Raw genomic sequence first — 24,000 nt, forward strand, 5'->3', positions numbered from 1 at the left:
CCTAGAGGAATATCAGAATTGAGAGACGTTAGCAGTGAAGACCAAAAGAGTTCAGAAGAAGAAGATTTTGTAGATCACATGGCAACATTGCATATTCAGGTTAAACAACATTTGAAAGACATGAACAACAAATATAAGGAGAAGGCAAATGAGAAGAGGAGACATAAGGAATTTGAAGTTGGCAATGAAGTGATGGTATATCTGAGAAAAGATATATTCCCAGTTGGAACATATAATAAGTTGCAGATGAAGTTTGGACCTTGTAAGATTTTTAGGAAGTTCAGTTCTGGAAATGCATATGAAGTGGAGGTACCAGATAGTCTAAGTATTTCACTTATATTCAACATTGCAAATCTTCATGAGTACCATGAACCAAAATTTAGTGAGGACAATGTTGCAGACTTGGAGGAGCAATTACCCCGGAAGGAATCGGATCGGATTGAAGATATTTTGGATAGTGGGATTGGGTGTAGTACCCAAAACAGTTAGTATAAGGGATATCTTGTGAAGTGGAAGGGCATACCAGTTGAAGATTCATTTTGGATTTCTTAGGAAGAGGTAGACTGCCTTGGTTTCCCTTTGACACTAGCAAAGTGAGAGGCTCACTTTTTCATTAACCCTGGATGTTTGATGCAGGAGCATTCCCAGTTCACAGCAATCTGGCATCAACCAAAAAATATTTTCCTTTTTGTTTTGTTTTCTTTTTGTATCATTTTTCCTTTTTATGTGTCCTAGTTTTGGCTCACCAGATCCTATGGAGTTGGATTCTACTTGAAGACTTAATCAGCTTTCTTTCTTTTAGACTGCATTGCATTTGGATCACTTCCCGACAAGATATCACTACCAGTTTCCATGACAATTTCTTGTTAGCGTTTGTTCCTTTGTTACTGGTTGCCTGAGACCTATTTTGGTGATCTACCAGAACCCATTCCGAATCTTGTGGAGCCTTGGGCATTGATTTCAATGTTCCTTGGCATGTGGCTGACGTTTTCCCACAATCTACATTTCATCCTTTATATTTTCTGGAGGAATCTCTTGGCGGAGGTCAGCTTTGTTATTTTCTGGTTAGGTCTTCTTCTTTGGGTTTTGATCCCTTTTAGGTTGACTAGATCCTTTATATATATATATATATATATATATATATATATATATATATATATATTTGTAATTACATATTAGAATGTAATCAATCAGATAATCAAGTAGCTATGTTGTACAAAGAAGATAGATATTTCAATTCAAGGTCCTTGTCGTGACCTATTCTACCAGGCCCGTGTGCCGGTATGTTGTAACCCAGTTCTTACCGGTTGGATGTGACCAGATTTCATACAGTAAAATTATCTATTCTGCATTGCCTCCATCATATCTTTGTGTTTACTCTTGTTGATCAGTATAGATTGATCTCTTTGAGGTCCCTCCTCATTGGTGATTGCTTCAAAATCCTTCTACACTTTGGGATCTACAAGACTCGGGAGGGTGATCCCTTGGTGAATGTATAATCTTTGTTCCATACTCACAAATTATACCAAAACTAAACAAATAATCTCATATAAAGGCTCAACAAAGAGGGAGAATGCTCAAGAATGGTGAGTTCTTCAGTGATCCTCATCCCATTGGAGCATGAGATGGATAAAACATGAAATAACATACATAAAATGAAAATTATTCTGATAATCAATAATTTGTAATAAATATAGATGAACGGAGCATAAAAATGACTGTAAAGACTTATGACAAGATAGGATCAATGCCTTATTCCATTGGTTGCTTAAAATCAAAAGACATAAAATGAATTATAACATAATTCTATCTAATAGCATTTAGATCTAAACTAATATTGCCTTACAATATTTCTTATCTACAATTCCAACCCAGACTGCTTATGAAATCTCTGAACAAACCCTATCACTTTGCAATTTTGTTTTATCATTTAATTGATCCCTTAGATCAAAGCATAAACAAAAACTACATACATCACAACAACGCACTGAATGAAATAAATCCTTGATTATATTTCATTCAAAAGTTGATAGAATTGTACAATGGAGAGAAATAGACCAAAATTGTATTTCTATTGAATAAATTTTTCTATTTCTTTCATAAAATTATTTACATATAACTCCTACAAGAAACTTGACACAAGACTCTTATCTATTGCTCTACAAAATCTTTACAATTTGCTCACTCCCACCTAAAACTTTCTACGGGAACCTATGACTTTGAATTTTAGAAAAAACTAAGTACAAAGATCATATTCAGAACCCTGTCTCTTGGCCCTTAATTCCCTTTTATAGAAAATAAGGGAGCAAAAAAGCTATGGGCCAAAGGAGACACTTGTCAATAAAAAATGACTGGTTACCCATAATTTTGTTACAAAATAGTCCCCTTGAAGAATGTCACAACCAACACCAAATATCTGCAACTGATTCATCTTGACACTTTATGCACTTTATCCCCTTTTGTTGTTGTCGATGAAGATCTGAGATGGTCCCACCTTGTTGTTGCTCACGTCCAAAAAGTAACTGTTGTAAAGAAACAAAACCACCTACCAGACTGTCATATCAAACAATTAACTAACTAACTATTTGCAGTCCTTACTCCTCCTTTAAGTAAATATTAATCCATTTTCCATATTCTTCATCTAATAGCCATTTTAAATTCATAACCTCATCAAATTTTTCTCTATATGGAGTATACTTAACTGCCACTTGATTCACCTCTCTTTCAAAAGATTCAAAGAACGTTCTTGTACATATTACTTTGTCCATGATGTCCTCTAGCATGCCAGTATCTAGCTCCTCACAAATCAAGTCCACTTGATGGTGATGAACATTTCTACCTCTTCTTTCCAAAATTGTAAAGGCTTAATTGCCCATTTCATCCTCATTACCTAGAAGAAGTGTTTCATTCAACTCACTGAAACTTCTCATCAACTCCCTTATCTTTGTTTCTATATTTTCTGGCAGCATCTAAGCTTCTTGCATTGAATTTACCAACAAATTGGTTGGTTGAAGTACAGGTGGCCTCTCAGCATGGTATTTGGAAGCCATTGACATTATTTTGAGTTCATTTCCCTTTTGTAACCATTTTGTAAACAAAGGGATTGCCACTTCCTTATATCTTTCAAAACTTTGAATAGCATTAAACAATAAAGAATATAAAGAATGAATGTTATTTAATCTATTTTCCACCTTCTCATTCAAATGAGTTAGCACTGAGCTAAATATCTCTCTCTTCTTAAAGGCAGACTAATCCTCTAACTCCTTTAGCTTATTTTCCAACTCATTGACTTTATCCAAATATTGGGCTCTTGTCGGATTAGTTGATCTAGTTGGTTCAAGCTCTTCATCAACATATGGAACTAATGGTGTTTTTGGAATTTCAGTCTCATTGTCAAATTGAATTGTTGCATCTACATGTGAGACTGGTGGAGACCTAGACATTCATGGGACTGATGCAATTGTAGGAACTGAAGAGGATGCTCCTATCTGTCTCTGTTCAAGAAGTTAAACTTTAGTTTGTAGCTCCACGTGCACCTCTATTGACCTGCATTATAATTATTGAAAAGCTTTCCAAACTTCTTCATTAGTTCCTCTTTTTCCATAGCCTCCTTCTTTGAATTTTCATGGGCCAATTTGGCCACATCAACAACTAACTTTGAGGCCTCAACATTTGATGTATTGAAGGCTCTTTTTATAATGAGGCTTTCCCTGAAGTTTGGATTTATATCACTGATATTTTGCCTTGTAGTCCCCTATTCTAGTGCCCATATTGCCAAGGTTGCATAATCATCTACAAATTTTGATCCTTTCAGTGCCAACCTTGCTTCTTCCTTTGAACTGAATTGTTGATCTTTTGATTTCCTAATTGCATCAAAAGCCATTGCATCAACTATATCCCATTCTGATAAAATTAAGACTTCGGCCTGATTTATGATCATCATGCCTTCATCTGCAGTAATTCCTTTGAATTCTTCCATCATTTCATTCTTGACCTCTTCCTAATTTTCCTGACCAGACCTATCTTGCCTTTGGGCCTTTCTCTCAACACTTCTCTTCTTGTATTCCTCTATCTTCATTTTCCATACAAGTTGCAGGAAGGCCAAGCTTCTTACAAAAGCTTCATCCTCAAGAAATATATCACATGCCTCCTTCCTTGCATCTCTAAAGGCTCTACCTTGAATATGTAGTGTCCACCCTTGATTTGACCTATTTTGACTAGAGTTGACTTTTATATTATGCTTGATAGACTTTTCTAGACTATATTTGATGATTTAGATGATGATTACTCATGTGCTTCAGTTACTTATTATTGATGTTAGACACTATTGGACATATGCTATTTTGATGATCTATATGGATTTTGGTACTATCATTATTGATCATGTGATTTGACGATATATGTACTCGACGGATTTTATATGCTCACTATGTGATGGATTATTGATAGATTAGATTTATCATGGTTTTGATGATGATTATGATTACGCTAACCCTACTTCATGATTACATTTGATGAGAAGTTTATGAAACATGTTTGACTTTCTTCGTGATAGAGGCGATTCCACATCACTCATTGCGAGCGGGATGTGTCATCGCGATTCTTTATCACTTGCTTATTCTATATATGTATATGTTATATTGTCATTTTGTGGTTGCAGGATTTTGCAGGTACCAAACATCGACTCCATCTGGCTTCACAGGTCTGAGCATGTCTTTATTTCCAATGGCTTATGTGGTTCAGAGATGGCATGAATTCCCTTCACATACTCTAGGTCTAAGTGTTCACCATGAGTCATCTGCGTCTTGGCATAATTCGCCATGTTAGTTAGTTAGCTTGGTCTTCTTGGTGTTGTGAGTTTGGTTAATGTCAGTTGATTTACTTGATTATGTTAGAGTAATTATGTGGCTCTTGATGTGTGGTTTTATATTTAGTGAAGTTTATTTTAATGTATTTAATTTATTAGTTTTGAATAATTAATTATTTGGCATTTATATTTATTTGATAATTAACGTTTATTGATTTTATGATTATTTAATATTTATTAAGCCTTATTGTTGTTTAATATTTATTTTATATTTGTTATTTAATCTTTAATGGTATTTGATTATTTAATTATTTATTTGATTTTCTATGGTTTAGTATTTATTTGATATCTTATATTTATTAGGTTCTTTAATTTATTTTATTAGCTTTTGGTTTATTTAAATTTTAATCCCCATTTGGATTATTTATTTATAGCTTATGTCTATTTAATAGTTTGACTTTTATTTCCTACGTGGGGTGTATGAACACATTAAATTAAAATAATAATAAAACATTCCCACTTTGTTGGATAAGTATATTTTATATTTACTATACCTACCCTTTAATCTCATTGGCTAGAGCTTGGTTGGATTTTGGCTTGGCTTTGTGGGAGCTCTTCTTCAGCTTCACTCCATCACTTCAGGTTGCAGGTTGGAGTTCTTTTACTTTTGCATTTTGAATTTTAATGGGTTTTCTGTATGCTTCGTGTCTGTACATTGTTTCTGGGAGATGGGTTGAAATATTATGTTATTCTATAGTTTTAATATAGTTTGGATTTTAATATTTGGGAAGAAAAATTTATGTTATTTGAGATTTTATATAGCTGCTAGGAATAATATTTTTGGTTGTCTGAGGATGCCATTTAACGACTCTGTAAAATTTATGTATAAGCTTGGGTTGTTGAATCATTTGTTGTATGGTAGTTTGAATGGATTTTTCCCCTTTGTGAGTCTTTTAGTCTTAAGGTGTTTGGATTTGGTTTCATTGGTTTTTCTGTGAGTTTGAAGTGGTTCTGTATGCATATTGCCATGAAGAAAATTTGATTGGATCTTGGTTTAAAGTTAGAATTGATTTACCTTATTTATACCTTAATGTTCCTTGTTTCTGAGCATCACTATTCTTGTATTTTTGAGCACTTTTGTTAAGTCTGGATTTTTATATTTTACCTGCAAGTTTTCTGCGTTTTCCGTGTGATTTGTGTAAATGCGTTGTTTAAATGTGTAAATGTGATGTTCTATATTTTGCTTGCGCTATTCTACACAACATAAGCGCTATCTTAGAAAATGTAAGCGTGAATCTGGGAATACATGCGTTGTCTTAGAAGATGTATGCGCAAATATGGAAATGTTTGCGTTGTCCTATGAGATGAAAGTGATGTTATATCTAACAAAAGCATTTTTCTATAGGATAAAAGCGTTAAACCACCTGTATTATGTATTTTCTCATTTTTGGTCATTTTTGAGATATTGTCCCGAGTTGATTTTTGTACCAGAGGCTTTCTTGAGGTCTGCTAATATTTTCCAGTTTTGGGTTTCATCAGTTTTGATGTATTTTGTATGGTTTAATGTATTTATTTACCTCTCCATCTCTTTGTGGATATTTAAGATTCTCTCCATGTTGATGAGCTATGGTTGATGAGTAAGTTATATTGTTGTTTTGGACCAGCAAGTGAGTTGGCCTTGTTGTGATGTTATCTCCTTATTTGTTGGCAGATGTGATGGCTTGTTATGCCTTGTATTTCATTGGCCAAGAGGCTCATTTTGTTATATTTGATGTTGTTGTAGCATTGCATATGTTGTGAGAGTATGTGTAGAAGTTATTGGCTGCAATGAGTGTTATTTTCATGTTTTATTTTGGTTAGAGCCTCTATGATTTATTGTTGGGCCATGTTAGGGGAAGTAGGCTTCCTTGTGATGATCGGGGTCACAAGAGATAGGCTTGCATGAGGTTCCTTGTACAAATTCATGAAGTCTAGACCACCAAGGCACATTGGAGTTTACCATGATTTGTAAATAAATGATATCCTAATAATTGATGGTTTGGGTAGCTAGATTAATTAATAAGATGATAAATTGATTTAAGCCTCATGACTTAGTCCTAGGGAGGATGTTTTAGGATAAGCATGAGAAGGTCGTGAAAACGGTAAGCTAATCTCCCTTAGTCTCTCATAGGTTGAGATGGCTCCACATGTCCATCAAGATAGTGCCTTATGTTATTATGTTTTGAGGATGGAATGTGATGACACTCCACTCCTACATGTGTTTCCCCTTTATGATTTATGATTATTCTTATTGGATGCATTTATGTCTTGATGAGTTATATGCCTTTGGGAGTTCTTTTTTGTTGTATTGTGTGAGTTCTTGCATGAGATTCCTTGTGTGGTTAGTTTCTTTGGTTAGGGTGACAGCTTAGGTCTAGAGTGTATGTGGGGACCTTGTGTCATCTCCTAGAATGGGGGGTGGTTCCTTTGGTTCCACATGGTTGGGTGGTTGGTTCTTTTTAGCCATTGGGATGTTCTCTTAGATTCTTCTTGCATGGATGTGGATTCTTCTTCATGATGGACTATGGATGCACCTTGTAGCAGATTTATGTAATGAATAAGATGGAATACATGTAATGTAATATTCTTGTAAATAGTAAATGGATTCTTGTAGTAGAAAGAGCTATGCTCATGATGTATTTAATGTACTTGTATTTATCAAATGAATTGTAGTTGGAATTAGAATTAAGTCATATTTGTAATGAAACATTAGGGATGAAATTGTACTATTGTAGAGATGTGATCTTATGGTTGGAATATAAATGGATTTGCATTGTAGTTTAGCTGTATCATTCCATGGAATGTATAGGAAGCAAGTTAGAATTTAAATTAATCTTGAAAGAGGAATATTCATAGATTAATAAATGAATATGTTAGAAGGTGTTAATTAGATCTAGCGAAGATGAATGATTCATATAGATGCATTGGTAGAAAGGAAATTATGCATATCATGAGGAATAAATAATATTGTAGGTTGCATATCTCATGATTAGAGAATTAAAATATGATGCATTAAAGAAAGATGAAATATACCTATCATGTGTGTAGTATGTTATTATTGTGATGAATTAAGTAATGATGTTGAAGTACCCTAGGGAAAGGTTAATGATGTTATGTTATTTCTGCTTGCATTATTTGATGAAATGGGCAATGATGTATGTTCATATTGGTTAATTGGTTAATGAATGTAATTATATGGAGATGTTATGTGTTGCATTAGTTGTTGTTAGATGTTATTAATTTTTTTTATCACCATTTGCTTGTTAGATGTTTAGTTTCTCTAGGGTATTTTGGTGGGAATTACAAAATATACAAAGGAGTGAGGTCCAATTTTAAAGTGGGTGGCACAAGAGGAATACCAATTTGCATATCTACATTTATCACTACAATGGTATCCTCCTCTTGTCGTTCTTTCATGTGTTGCTCCACTCTTTGTTCTTCAACCTGCCTTGGAGGTGAAAGAGGCACATGTGGTGGTGAAGGACTCTTGTCTGATTCTTCAAGATCAATGATCTTGACCCCTTTAAAAGGTTTTACTTGCACTTTTGGGGTGGCTTTGTCTTCATTATTTTCTTTCCTTTTCTTCTCACCAACCTTCCACTGTCACTGCCACTCTCCTCTTCACTACTTGTTTCTTCTCTTACCCTTTTTATTACAAAACCACCCTTTGGAGGAGGCACATAGCTAGGTTTACCTTCTACTAGCCCATCTATTCTCTGAGGTGGAGGAGGAGGTGAACCTAGTTGTTTCATTCTCATCTGATGAATCATGGTTGCTTATTCTGGTGTGATGGGTGTAGGTTGATGTACGTTTCTTCTCTCAACTTGCTAATTGTGGACTTGGTCAAGTCTGGTTCTCTTTTCCTTTAATGCAAGAATTAGTTCATCAAAAATTTTCATGACAAAATCAACTTTGGCACAAAATGGAGTGAAGTTTTTTACTGGATCATAGCCGAGATCTATTTTCTGCACTATAGCCCATAGCTTCCTAAAAGCTATCCATTTCTCCTTCCTCCAATCCTAAGTCATGAAATCAAATTCATTTCTTATTATATCCTCAAGGAAATTGTGCTCATGGGGCAATGGGCTTCCTTTTATTCTTGACCTAAAAATATTGTAAAACCCCTTCGGGTCACCATGTCTGACTATGATAACCCCTAAATGATATATATGGTACAAAAATCTTGTCAAAATGCACATATCCCCCTTTTATAGTCACAAAGTATGGAATGACAATATAATTAGGGGAAATAGTCCCTTTGCCTCTACCCTTCAACTCCTTATCATGTATACAACCTATTTGCCACATTACTTCAGCAAAACCTAACCTTAAAGTAGCATTAAAAGGCAATACATGTGGCTGCCCAGGGATACCATAAACTCTGATAGCTGTACTAACAGGATAAGGGATAATGTCCCCCCAGTTGTGCTCGATTTTCAAAAGTGGCAGCCTTTCCTTCGGTCTTACAAAATCATGCAGTTGTGTGGGAATCCTTGGTGGATTCACTGTTAATCTTTGCCTCAATCTATAAGAAAAACTATTATCAAACCTCACAAAACTAGCTTCCTACCTATCCCAAGACATGTCCATACTCCAAAGCTGCACCGACATCTCAATATTGTCATTTGTTGTCTTGAGATTCATGATACCCTCAAAATAATCTACATTTTTATATAAGAACATGTGCATTAACAATGAATACCAATATAAATGAGTGCTAAATACTCCATTCTTAATATCTTGCAACCCCTCATGAATCTTCTCTTCAATTATGGGGCAAAGTCAAAAACCATTGTAAAATCTGGATGTTGAATTTGTATAACCATATACATAAAATCAGGAGGCATGATTGTAATAGGGTTGAACCCTAAAATATGGCACAAAGAAAATAAAGTGGCCTGCAAATATTTGGTAAAAGAACCAATAGGAAAAGGCTCTTCTAAACTAGGGCCAATATGGTAAGTTGTATCTCTTTCTTTTCCCAAATGAGATGGAAGGAGGCTAGCTCTAATAAAACCCTTCATCCTATAATATTATGCCTTCAATTCATTCAAATCTATCTGAACCAAAGTAGCAGAAGGTTCATACAAATCAAAAATATGTTGAAGTTCCTCCATCTTGATTGTCAACAAAATTTCTCCCTCATTTCTCCTTATAACTCTAGAAACAAGGTCATATCTGTCTGCAACAACTTTGAGGAGGTAAACATCCATGAATACATTTGGCACCACTAACTCTCCCAAGTCATATTTCCAAGCACTTGAAAATAGGGATTGCAAATTTCTTTGTCCATACCACAACTTAAAGATTTCCACCCCAGTCATTAGTACCCTAGCATCCGCGATGTTATATACCTTATTAGTTAACCTTTCTCCTAGGGTTTTGCCTTGTACAAAACTCTGACCCTGATATTTATCATTTGTTGAGGGCTTCAATTGATCAAGAAAATCATCAGAAATATTCCTCTTCAGATAGTCAGTTTGTCTTGAGTGGTTTTGCAGGGGAGCCATCCTACTTGACTTGGGCTTCTTAACAATTACCCAAAGAAGGAAAAATGGAAACTAGGGCTTAACACAAGACTATCAATTTCAATACAGAAAAGTGCTAATTCTCACCCCCTTTTTATCAAATTTTAAAACCCTAGAGCAATTCACAATCTTTTCACTACGATTTCATACAATTTGGACTTTTCATAGCTCTAAAAATACAAAAGAAGGATTTAGCAACTTACAACTTCGTACGCACCGGATTGTGTGGGAGAAAAAGTGACACTAAGCAAACATGCCCTAATCTCACTTTCAACCACACACTTGTGGAATACGAAAGAGCCTAGAGGTATCACACAATTGGCTACTTCTTTTTGTGGAAGAGAGAGCCACGGGCTACCTATTAGGATTTCTATTCCTTTGTTGTAATTGAAAGATGAAATGATGCAAGTTCAATCCCTAACCCCAAAGTGCAAGTATGAACTAATAACGAGATTGCAGAATTGAACTTAAATAATGGAAAGCTGTAAACACAAGGACAAGACAAGAACGCAAATGCGTACCTGGAGTTAAAATCTGAGTGAAAATGTTCGGGACGGGGGCGCGGGCGCCACTGTCCTGATTCTGCCCCTGAAACTGCTCCGGAAACTGCTGTTTTTGCACTCTGGAAAAGCTATCAAAAATGCTGAAAATGCTGTCTGTCAGGAGGACCAGGGCGCCCAGCGCCCCTGTCTCAGGGACCAGGGTGCCCAGCGCCCCTGTCCTGGCAGGACCAGGGCGCCCCACGCCCCTGTCCTAGTCTTTTGCTCTGAAATTTGGTGGGAAGGTCGGTCTCAGTCTGCTTCTCCCGGATCTGCAACTTGCGGCGTCATCTGAGTCCCGAAACCTGCACTTATATCTGAAAAGGTGTTTGGGCAGCTATATAGGGTTTTGCCTTAGTCAAACCCCCACTTCGGTGATTTCCACCTCCACGAATAGCCAATTTGTATTGTAAAATGTATTGTGTGTGCAGACCTAGTGTGTGTGCAAGGTCCTAAAATGCAAGAAAGCAAACTAGAGCAACCTAGAAAGTAAACCCTAATTGCTTGTAAATGATAATGTAAATGCTCTAAATCAAGATGAAAAGTGATCTAAAGCATGAATAAATGATATATTGAAGCTTATGCAAAGACATGAAAACAACATGAAATCATACCCAACCCTCAAGGGAGGAGTACAAGCCAATCTTCAGTCGGTAATCTCCTATTGTTCTTCAATGTCTTCCAAGCCCTAAATGGATGAATGAAATTGAATGCTTGATGGATGGATGTTGATTGTTGTTGAAGTCTTCAAAGATCTGCTCTTTCGCTGCATAGAAGGTCCTTGAAAACAAAATTCCGATCCCTTCAAATGAAGAAAGAGAGCTCTTATATATGAAACCCTAGGTCTTAATTTCATCTTTTGGCCGACCTAGAGATTGAATCTCCCGCCAATTTCTTGGGGTTAAGATTTATTTTATGATTGGATCGTGCTCCCAAAATTTCGGGAAAAATGTCCGGGACCATGTGCACCGGGCGCCACGGTCCCGACAACTTTTCACCGAATTTTCAGGGCCGTCGGATATGATGATTTTAGAGAGAATCCCGAAGTTACAGGTGATTTCGAGATGTTTTGACCCCCGAAATCAAGCCCCCAAGTTCAAAATAGGACCTAATTAGGGTTTTTGATTAAATGATGTATTGGAAGAATAAAATGAAAGGGGCACACTTTAATGAAAGGGCCCAACTTTATGATGTGGGAGATGATGAAATAGGACCTTAGACCTAATTAATTTAATTAATTAAGCGCTAAGGGGAAATGCAATGCAAAATGCAAAATGCGCCAAGGCGGGTGCTAAACTAGGTATGAAATTGTACCACCCTAGCAAGTGCGTACAATTTATGACGCTACATTTAGCCCCCACTTTAGCGGTCATATGAACACTACATGCATATGCAAGCTAAAGTACAAAAAAGTAAACATTATTTGAAAAAGGATATATCCATAAGTCTGTCGAACGAAGCCCCCAGCGGTATCTGTAGTACACAGTTAGGAACCACAACCTACAAAACCACATGTTAGATCACAAAATCACCTAATGCTTACTAAGGAAGGTGATGAAAATTCGAGGGTAGCTATATGCCCCCCCCTATTTCGGCTTGCTAATTTTAGTGAGTTGAAACAGGGTATCATGTTTACCACTTCGAATTGTTAAAGAAAATTGATGACAAATGCTCACAAGAAGATTTGATATGAGATCAAAAACTAATGGAGAATCATTTGGTAAGAAAGAGGACTACATCTCAATTCCAACACAACAAAGAGTATGAGGATTTGAGAGTTCTCTAACACAAGATGAAGGATGTAAATGGAAACAAAATGCAAAGAGAAGAAAAGAAAGGAAAAAAAGCATGAATACACACATTGGTGATCCATGAGAAGAATAGTGAGAGAGAAAACATGGACTTCTCGCCCCTAGATCTTGTCTAGGTGATCCATGGGAAAAGGACATGGAAAACTAGCCCCTAGAGTCTGTCTAGGTGATCCATGTAAGGGAGGAGAGTGAGAAAGTATAGCCTTATGCCGCTAGTTCCACTCAACCTCGTGCATGTGTGTGTAAGTGAGGTTAGAAGCACCTCATAGGAGTCTATGCCCGAGTATGCTACAACCTGTATATGTATAGTACAAAAGCGTGACATCTCGCTCTAAGAGTCTGTGCTCTGGTTCCGAGAATAATCACCTTGCATAAAAGAAAAATGGAGACATCTCGCTCTAAGAGTCTGTGCTCTGTTTCCAAGAATGACCCATTGCTCAAAAAGTGTAATGTTAATGTCATAAGCAAAGTACAACAAGGATACCTACCTTCATCACAAAAGAAGATACCCCAAAAAAATGCAACAATGTCATAGATCCAAGCAAGGGAGTTTTTGCACTCTTTAAGCAAGGACAAGATAGTTGAAAAATGGATATCTTGTAGTATGTGTAAAGGAGATCCTTAGAGGAAAAGAGATCTTTGTACAAAAGACACCTATCCCCGAGAGGAATTGTCTTAGACAAATATAACATCTTCTAGAATAAGACAAAGAAGAGAATAAGAATGCAATACTTCCTTCTTTTGCGAGGTGAAAGTGATTCTTAATGAAGGATGACGCTCTTTTTAACCCAATTGGGAGAGTGAATTCATTATGGATGTATTTTACCAAGTGCAAAAGAGGTTGTAGTCAAGGACTTACACCTCTTGTAAGAGAGAATCCTTGAACAAACAACAAATGCCTACAAGGAATAACATCAAGTAATAAAGTTCACACCATCCACGAAATAGGAAAAAAGTGGATCCTTAGATAAAAATAAGGAAAGATCATTGCCTCCCAAGAATAAGGAAAATGAGAAGGACTTACACAATCTTCTAGGGAGAGATTTGGACAGAAGCAAAAGAAGAGATGTATGAAATCATTCTTCTCCCCATAGGAACAAGAAATTTAGGCTATTATGTTGCTTCAAAAAATGTGATTGCACTTGAAATTGTACCATCATGAATGACAATGAGCCCCCAGTAAATGAGCTACCAATGTCACATAATGATGAGCAACATAATAGCCATTAATGTTATTTAAAAAATGATAGATTGAATGAGGTATTTGAATATGACATGCTAAATGCTCAACTATAAGTGAGATCAAAAACATGTGTAAAATGATAAAAATTGAACAAGAAAAGTCACAAGAAATCTTAGGAGAGGGATGAGTATAATTTATTAGAGCCTTATCCTTGGAGGAAAAGACTTTATGATGAATAGGAAATAAAGATTCATAAGTGGATTTAGAAATTTGAGGGGAGTCATAAAGAGATTTGTTCATCGCCAAGATTTCCTTATGAGGGGAATGAGAGTTGATAAAAGTAGAAGATGATTTAGTTGAAGTGAGATCATCATCACTACTAAATATAGCATTCACATTGAGAGATGGTCTTTTAGATGCTTTGGTGCGTTTGCAGGGATTATAGCCGAGTCCAAAGGCATAATTGTGAAAATTAGTCTCTAGAGGAACTTTCATCCCTTGTTCATGAGCACCACAACCATTTCCATGATACCCATGCTTAGCAAAAATGCGAAAACCACGACCATAACGATCAGCCATTTCAGGAAGAGAAGGTGGTTTTTCATAAGACAAAGAATCAAATTCTTCAGAATTAAAGGTGTGAGGAGAAGAAGTTTGAGAAGCGGCCACAAAATTATTGCTCATAGGTTCAGGTAAGACTGATTGATCTCTAGTTTCTTCCTTCTCTTTAAATTTAAGCACTCTAGGAGGAACCCTGTACTCACCTACAAAGGTGGGATTAAAGTCAAGAGATCCCCAATCGTCTTCTGTGAGAACCTTCTCAGGATCAAAAGCCTTTTCATGTGTAGATTCAAGTCGAGAAGAATCTTCTTCAGGAGCTCCAGACTCATCCAAAGAATTTTGATTATCATAGGGTAATGATTCATCCATAGGTATCTTGTTTAACGAGTCATCACTAGAAGAGGAAGATTTAGAAGAACCCCCTTTGGAAGTAGATGTTTGCAAACAAGCCTGAAGATTAGTATCACCTATCAAGGTATATGTCTTATTGTTATAAATAAATTTAACTTGTCTATGCAATGTAGAGGGGATAGCTTGCATACTGTGAATCCAAGGTCTCCCTAATAACAAGTTGTATGATAGATTTCCCGACATAACATGGATAGGAGTAGGCAAAGTAACAGGTCCCACTGTGATGGGCAAGGTGATAATACCTAATGAAGATTTAGCCACATTATCAAAGCCTCGAATGGGATGAGAGTCAGGCTCAATAAGGGATGTATCCACATTCATCTTATGCAATAGATTAATGCTACACACATTAAGGCCAGAGCCATTATCTACTAGTGTTCATCTTATAGCAGTGTCATTTATGATAACCACAATCATCAAGGGATCATATTGATGTTGAATTTCACTAGTAGGCAACTCATCTTGTGTAAACACAATTTGAGCTTTAGGATTCATCACAGAGTTAACTAAAGATGCTATATTACTAGATGTATTCGGTGGAGGAACATTCAAATCTTTCAAGGCATCTTGTAACATTCCATGATGAGCGGAAGAAGTTTGGATCAAATCCCAAAGGGATATCTTAGCAGGGGTAGCTTTAAGTTGTTCTATGAGATCATATTCCTTACCAAGAACTTGTGAAATACGTGGAGCTTGCGGAAGAATTGGTTGAGAAGGAGGAAGTGAAGTTGGGATAACTGGAGGAGGATTAGGTTTCCTATTGGTTCTTGTGTTATAGGTATGAGCAACCGCATGATAACTCTCTCTAGTCAGTTGCTTAGCATACTCATAAGGGCTCTTAGAAGAATAAACTCCTTGCACAGTAATAATAGGTTTCTTAGGAGTGCAAAAAGAATCATTAGCATAACCACCTTGAACCACTAAGATAGGCTTATTTAAAGGTTGAGAATTTTGAGAAGGACAAGCACCTTTGACAGTGAAGAGAGGTTTGTTAGGTGTTTCATTCACATGTATCAAATTGATTGAAGATGGTTTAGAGGAATGAACAAAAGTGTTGGAAGAATTATTGATAGTCTTCTCTTGCACTAAAATCTTATCATAGATTAAATCAATTTTAGGAGAGAGACAAGGGGTAGGCATTGATGTTCTAGTAGGAAGAGTAATACTAGGAAAGGTCATATCATCCTCTATCATCAAATGATCTACATGGGGAATAAACTCTCTAGGAGAAGGATCAACATTACTCTCTAAAGTCTCACTTTTGAGAGGGAGATCTCTGAAAGAAGTGTTAACCATCTTGCTTTGAACTAGGGTTTCCTTATGAGTAGAACCAAATTGAGGAGAGGGAGATGCTTTATTTTTAGAGGGAGAATAATTGAGATTCAAGGAAGGTGAGAAATTATCAAGGGAGAGAGAATAATCTACACCTTCTTCTAATGGTTCATCCCAAACAGTGAAGTTGTTGAAAGGAATGTTTGAAGTATTGTCAATTTCGGGAGAAGAGATAACATTGTTTATTATTTCCTCATCCTTAGAAGGGAGAGCATCAATAGATGTGTTAAAATCATCCTCTTTCCTCAAAATATGTTCAATATGATACTTAGGGGAGAGAGAATTAAGGAAATTGCTTATTATTTCATCTTCTTTCTCTAAGGGATGCTTATGGGTAAGACAAACTTTAGGAGAAGGGTAAGCATTTATCATTAATTCATCATCTCTAGTGGGAATTTTGTTGGAAAAGGAAATGCCATCACTAGGAAATGTAGGGATAATGTCATCTTCTTGCACAAAAGGATCCTCATGAAGGGAGTGTTTTTTAGGAGGAACATGAACATATCTCTCCAAAGATTCATGCTTAGGAAGGAGATCTTTGAAAGAAGTGTTCATAACCTCTTGTTGCACTAACATGCCCCCATTGGAAGGACCAACTTTAGGAGAAAATAAGTCAATGTCCATCAATACTTTTTCACTTAGAGAGGCATCATGTAGGGAAGGTAAAGTAACATTAAGAAAGGTGTTTATGATATCATTCTCTTCCTCTAGGATAGCTAAATAGGAAGGGCACATTTTAGGAGAATTGTCAAGATCACTCTTAAAGTCTTCATCCTTAGAGCATGGGAGAGTCTCAAAGGGATTGGTAGCAACTCTTTTAGGCACTAAAATGTTGTTATAGATGAGGGGAGATTCCTTAGGAGAAGGAAAAATTGAAACAAGGGAAGCTAACCCATTATCACATCTATGAGATGAATGCATCATGACAACAATTTTCCTCTTTCAAATGATAACACATGCAAAATAGAAGGAAGTGTTTAATTTTAACCAATGCAAGCACTTAGAATGTAGATTTAGAAAATGAAATTTATGATTCAAATGAGTTCCTAAATCAGATTTGAAATTATTGATCCCAATTAAGTTATCCACAAGTTCAACTTTGAATTGAAAAATTAGGGTTTTAGCAAAAATTTCCTCTAAATTTTTGAATCTTGCAAGAAATTGAAACTTGTAAATACAAATTTGAATTTGAAATAGCATAAACACTCAAATTTGAAAACATAAATTAGAGAAGATTGGAGTTCACGTCGGGTTCACCAAAATGTGTGGGAGAAAAAGTGACACTAAGCAAACATGCCCTAATCTCACTTTCAACCACACACTTGTGGAATACGAAAGAGCCTAGAGGTATCACACAATTGGCTACTTCTTTTTGTGGAAGAGAGAGCCACGGGCTACCTATTAGGATTTCTATTCCTTTGTTGTAATTGAAAGATGAAATGATGCAAGTTCAATCCCTAACCCCAAAGTGCAAGTATGAACTAATAACGAGATTGCAGAATTGAACTTAAATAATGGAAAGTTGTAAACACAAGGACAAGACAAGAACACAAATGCGTACCTGGAGTTAAAATCTGAGTGAAAATGTTCGGGATGGGGGCGCGGGCGCCACTGTCCTGATTCTGCCCCTGAAACTGCTCCGGAAACTGTTGTTTTTGCACTCTGGAAAAGCTATCAAAAATGCTGAAAATGCTATCTGTCAGGAGGACCAGGGCGCCCAGCGCCCCTGTCCCAGGGACTAGGGCACCCAACGCCCCTGTCTTGGCAGGACCAGGGCGCCCCACGCCCCTGTCCTAGTCTTTTGCTCTGAAATTTGGTGGGAAGGTCGGTCTCAGTCTGCTTCTCCCGGATCTGCAACTTGCGGCGTCGTCCGAGTCCCGAAACCTGCACTTATATCTGAAAAGGTGTTTGGGCGGCTATATAGGGTTTTGCCTTAGTCAAACCCCCACTTCGGTGATTTCCACCTCCACGAATAGCCAATTTGTATTGTAAAATGTATTGTGTGTGCAGACCTAGTGTGTGTGCAAGGTCCTAAAATGCAAGAAAGCAAACTAGAGCAACCTAGAAAGTAAACCCTAATTGCTTGTAAATGATAATGTAAATGCTCTAAATCAAGATGAAAAGTGATCTAAAGCATGAATAAATGATATATTGAAGCTTATGCAAAGACATGAAAACAACATGAAATCATACCCAACCCTCAAGGGAGGAGTACAAGCCAATCTTCAGTCGGTAATCTCCTATTGTTCTTCAATGTCTTCCAAGCCCTAAATGGATGAATGAAATTGAATGCTTGATGGATGGATGTTGATTGTTGTTGAAGTCTTCAAAGATCTGCTCTTTCGCTGCATAGAAGGTCCTTGAAAACAAAATTCTGATCCCTTCAAATGAAGAAAGAGAGCTCTTATATATGAAACCCTAGGTCTTAATTTCATCTTTTGGCCGACCTAGAGATTGAATCTCCCGCCAATTTCTTGGGGTTAAGCTTTATTTTATGATTGGATCGTGCTCCCTAAATTTCGGGAAAAATGTCCGGGACCATGTGCACTGGGCGCCACGGTCCCGGCAACTTTTCACCGAATTTTCAGGGCCGTCGGATATGATGATTTTAGAGAGAATCCCGAAGTTATAGGTGATTTCGAGATGTTTTGACCCCCGAAATCAAGCCCCCAAGTTCAAAATAGGACCTAATTAGGGTTTTTGATTAAATGATGTATTGGAAGAATAAAATGAAAGGGGCACACTTTAATGAAAGGGCCCAACTTTATGATGTGGGAGATGATGAAATAGGACCTTAGACCTAATTAATTTAATTAATTAAGCGCTAAGGGGAAATGCAATGCAAAATGAAAAATGCGCCAAGGCGGGTGCTAAACTAGGTGTGAAATTGTACCACCCTAGCAAGTGCGTACAATTTACGACGCTACACGGATGAAACCAAATTCTGTATTGCAAGGATTTGTATCGATCTTCTTCTTCTCAGGAATCACCTTTTGATCAACTTTGAATCACTTTGTGAGTCAAAAATGGCTTTGAAAATGCTTTTATTACTGTTCTGGAACGAAGCGTCACTGTTTCATCCATCATTACTTCTCGTGCAAGTGAAGAAAAGACTCGAAACTGCATTTGAATTAAGTTTGAATCTCCACCATTTATTAGTTCCCTGTTGGCAAATCACACAAACAACATTGGTCAATCTGACATCGACCATCACATATTGCAAGCAGGCCAGTCAAAGGTATGAGGCAGCACCTCCAAATCACCCTCCACCTCACCTCGGTTTTTGACTCCCACCATTCGGCTTACCTTGGACCATCTTGGACATGTGGCATCATCTCGTGATTCCACGATCCATAACCTCTGAGCATCTTCGACCGTGGGGTTGCGAGATTCATTGGATTGGTTCGATCTTTATCTCTCGACCACGATGTCCGCTAGTCTTAACCACCTAACGACTGAGCATCTTTTTGATTGAGATTAAAATATATTTGTTCATTAAAACATGTGTAGATAATAGGAACTTTTAGTAACTGGCTGTTAAACAAAGACACCGACAAAAATATTAATGTTGGACTTAGGAAAATTAATCAGGCGCTGGCTAAAATATTAAAAGGGGCTCGCCCAAGGGAAATATTAATGTTCAGACTTAGGAAAAATTAATAAGGGCTCGAAATAAAAGTTAAAATGCCTAGGACAAGAAACATGGCCCCTTCTCGACGATGAATATGACCCTTAGCCTTAAGTGAAAAAGGTAATGAAGAATTAAAATAGGCTTAAGGGGATTACTGGTTGGACTTAATCAAAATGCATGGAACCTTAAACCCTAAGCCTAAAAAACATGACAAAGAACAAAATTAATCCAGAATGACCAATATTTTTACTAAAGCATGAAATTTTTTTGCACAGTCATTTTCAGGACTATCAGGTTGATCCATCTGGAAAGCTCACAATAAAGGCCTGTGATGATGCAAAGAGAGTTTCCAAAGGCATGATCACATTACCTCTCCAAGATAGCCCCAATACGATGAAAATAACATGTCAGGTATTGGATCTTGACCTGCCATATAACATCCTTCTTGGCCATCCATGGATCCATTCCTTTCTAGCCATTCCATCCACCTACCATCAATGCCTAAAGTTCTTGTTCAATGACAGAGAAATCAATATCCTTGCTGACCCGCAACCCTTCTAACATTGCAAACTCCTTGAAGGGAAGCATCCCTATCATTGTCTACTTAATTCACCTACTCCACCACTTCCATCTAATCCCTCAAATGTTTCCTCCACTTCATCTCAATCCGAGGTCAAGGTCAAGATCATTGATAATGGTTGTGGAGGGTACACCCTTCGGAATGCTCTCTACGTGGGTAAACTCCCACTCTCTCCCAAGTCATATGGAAAGCCAAAGGAAATCAAGAAACAAAACAAACCCACTATGAAGTACCAAAAAACACCTTCCAGCAGTGGGGCCCACTTGATGAAGAAAGATTGGAAACCAATATCACCTCTTGGTTGTACCAGGAAGAAAATAAAGCACCAGCAGACATTCCCAAGCAGATGTATCCTAAGGCATTTTCCATGGTAGATAAGATGGGTTATAAAAGACACAGTCTCAGACCACAAGAACAAGGAATTAAGGCCCCGATTTCACCCATCTCTTTTAAGCATAATAGGGGCTTGGGTTACTCACCCATGCCTAAGATCACTATCGTTGGTGCCCCAACAAATCCTCCTACTGAAGTTGAAGACTTCAATGAAGAGAAATTCCACGAAATACCTTTCAAATATCTTGATGACATATTTGATTATGTTTACATTACCATCACCCTTGTCACCCCTTCCACTACATCTGAGCTTAAATTGACCACCCTGAGCTTATTTATTGGGATCAACAAGGACAACCCATTTGAGAAAAATGTATTGATGATGATGCCTAAGAGGGAACTACTTACCATGCCAAAACTCGAGGACCATACTTCTGTCAATGGGATTCAACTTAACAAGGAAGCATACTTTTGTAGTCAGGTCAATTCCCTTAGTCGCAAAATGAAAATAAAAATAAAAATCAGAAGTCCCCTGGTGAGGGTATATCCACCTTGATCTGCTCAGTTTCTGGATGGGTGTCATCTTGATCATTTACTGGATTGACTTCATTTTGATTTTATTGCAAAAATTTTCTCTAAATTTTCTTTGTTTCCTCAACAACTTCATCAATCTTACCGAACATGATTTTGTTAACTTTGTGCTTACTTTGAAACTTATCCTTGGCTAACCAGAGTAATAACTGCACACAAATTGACTAATATATATTCCTTCAATTTTTCATCTTCTTTATTTGTTGTTAGTCTTTGAGCATCCAAAATGTTATACAAACTCTTCAAAATTACAAATGATAGCTCTATCAAGGCTTTGTTGTATACATTCATGTATTCAACTACGACTTCTTCTAACTATGTTTTCCTATTCTCATCAAAATTTCCATACCACTCAGATAGTGGTTTCAAATTACCATATTTGACAATTGAATTAACAATCTGATCTAATGAAATAGGGGGCACAATAGTGTAATTACCTTGAAGTTTTCTCGACTTCAGTGCCTCATCAAGCTCAGACTTAGGTTTCTTGCTGGATTTTTTTCTGCCAGATGGCTTCTCCTTAGAGACCTTGGTGGTCTTAGGAGATTTTCCCTTTACTTCTCTTACTACCACATCCGATTTAGTTTATTCATCATCAACCACCACAAATCTGATTGTTTGCTTCTTCTGCACTTGACCAGATGGCTTAACTGATGATTTTGTCTTAGGAGGCTAAGAGATAGGAGTAGTACTTCTGGTTTTGGCTTTAGGCTTAAGGACTTCTACCGGTTCCTTCTTCACTTTTACTCATTGCCCTTCAGAGGTAATGTTTTCTTCTCTTTCTTTCCGGAAAGCTTCTTTTGATATTCCCATGCTTTCCGCAAAAGCTTCAACCTCTTTCCAGACCTTCTTCTAAATGATTGGTCTCTTAAACTATTGATGAAGTTTTAGGCTCTTCTCTTTGTAGGTTCCAAAACTTTTTTCATTAGAGTCCACCGGTTGGCTCAGCGAATGTTGCACATATAGTTCCAAAATTTGTTCATCAACCTCATATCCCATTGGTAAAATTCATCAAGTTTGAGGTTCCACCGCTTCCATCAAACACTGATCAATATCCACCATGAATCAAGTGGCGTTAGCATATTTCTCCATAATAGATTTCAGGATTCTTTCCCTCTCATACATTTCATCCTGAAAGTTATTAAATATCCCCATAAATTCTTGTTTCGGGCTTTGGAATCATCGAAGCTATAGAGATACTCCTAGATTTGCATTCTCATAGGCTTATCATCTGCCCATTGTACCTATCCAACTCTCAGAATCTCATTCTTAAAGTAGAAGAATATGCACAGAAGTAGAATACCATATTTAAAGGGGTGCTTCTTGTTTTCCTTTATCTGATTCAAATTCTTGATGAGCTCACTTCAGAGCAACTCACAAAGATCATATTTCTTATTCTCCCTTAACATTTTATATGCATTGTATACTACAGTACCAGATACAGAGTTCATTCAACTGGAGTAAAAAATATTGTAGCCTATCACCATGGATGTAAACCAGATGTCATCCTCCAAAATGTCATCAATATTCATTACACGTTTATCAAACTTTGACCCAGTTACATTGGTTACAATGTCATTCTTCACTGTTTTCAAAGATGGCAATGGACCGGATGCACACAACCTTGTTATTGTTTGAATCACACCTTTAGTGATCTTATGTGACCCATCCAACCACATGAATTCATCATGAACATGACTAAGAATATATCAGATCCACTCTTGTTAATACGTCATCAGAAACTTTACAAATTGAACAAAACCCTTGCTTTTCAATTCTCGAAATTCAGGTTTCATCATGGAACTTTGATCGAATAACCGATTGTTGAAAATATTCAGCAATTGTGATCTTCTTAATTCTTCAATCGGACCAAGAGTATAAACCCTTATATCTTCAATGTGTAATACTCCATGGGGTATGAACGAAAAAGCACTCTTTGGATTGTCCTCCATTGAAATGAATGGATGATTTTTGAAGTTGGGATGAGCACGCTTAGTCATATTGACAACCAGAGGGGTTGCAGTACCAGATGCAACCATTTTAGAAATTCAAATTTTAAACTTCAACCGAAAGAGGGTTCCCACTGATAAATACCTTTGATTCCAGGATAGGTTTACTTGCCAAATCTCTTCGAAAATCGATAGCACCAAATTTCAATTGATAGCCTTCTTCATGGAGCTCTCTATACTTCTTCTTTTTGAATCAAAAAATGAGAAATGAAGAGTAAAAGTTACCTTTTATTCTCCACAAACCTAACTTTTCACTGAAATACATGCACTTTTCCCTAATTATTCTGGATACTCTATATTTGTCAGAAATTCTTCACTGGATTTCCAAATAGGTTCAAATCTTCTGAAAATATACCACAAACATTTGCAATCATAAATACTTCTACAACCTATTGGAAATAGGCACAAATGTTCAAATAGGGGGTTTGAAAGATTTGCATTATAACTCCCCAAAGGTCGATGCCTAGGTTCAATTACCGGATGTAGTTCCAACACCATAATTAGGTGCAGACCCACTTCCTGCCTCTGAATCAGTCTTGTTAACCCATGTCTTCTTCATCTGATCTCTGATCTCCTCAACTTTTACTTTACCCTTCTCATATAGCTTCTCATTCTTGTTCTTGTCTTCCAGACCTCTTCTATTCA

Source organism: Cryptomeria japonica, chromosome 6 (genome assembly GCF_030272615.1).
Source record: "Cryptomeria japonica chromosome 6, Sugi_1.0, whole genome shotgun sequence".
Taxonomy (NCBI): domain Eukaryota; kingdom Viridiplantae; phylum Streptophyta; class Pinopsida; order Cupressales; family Cupressaceae; genus Cryptomeria; species Cryptomeria japonica.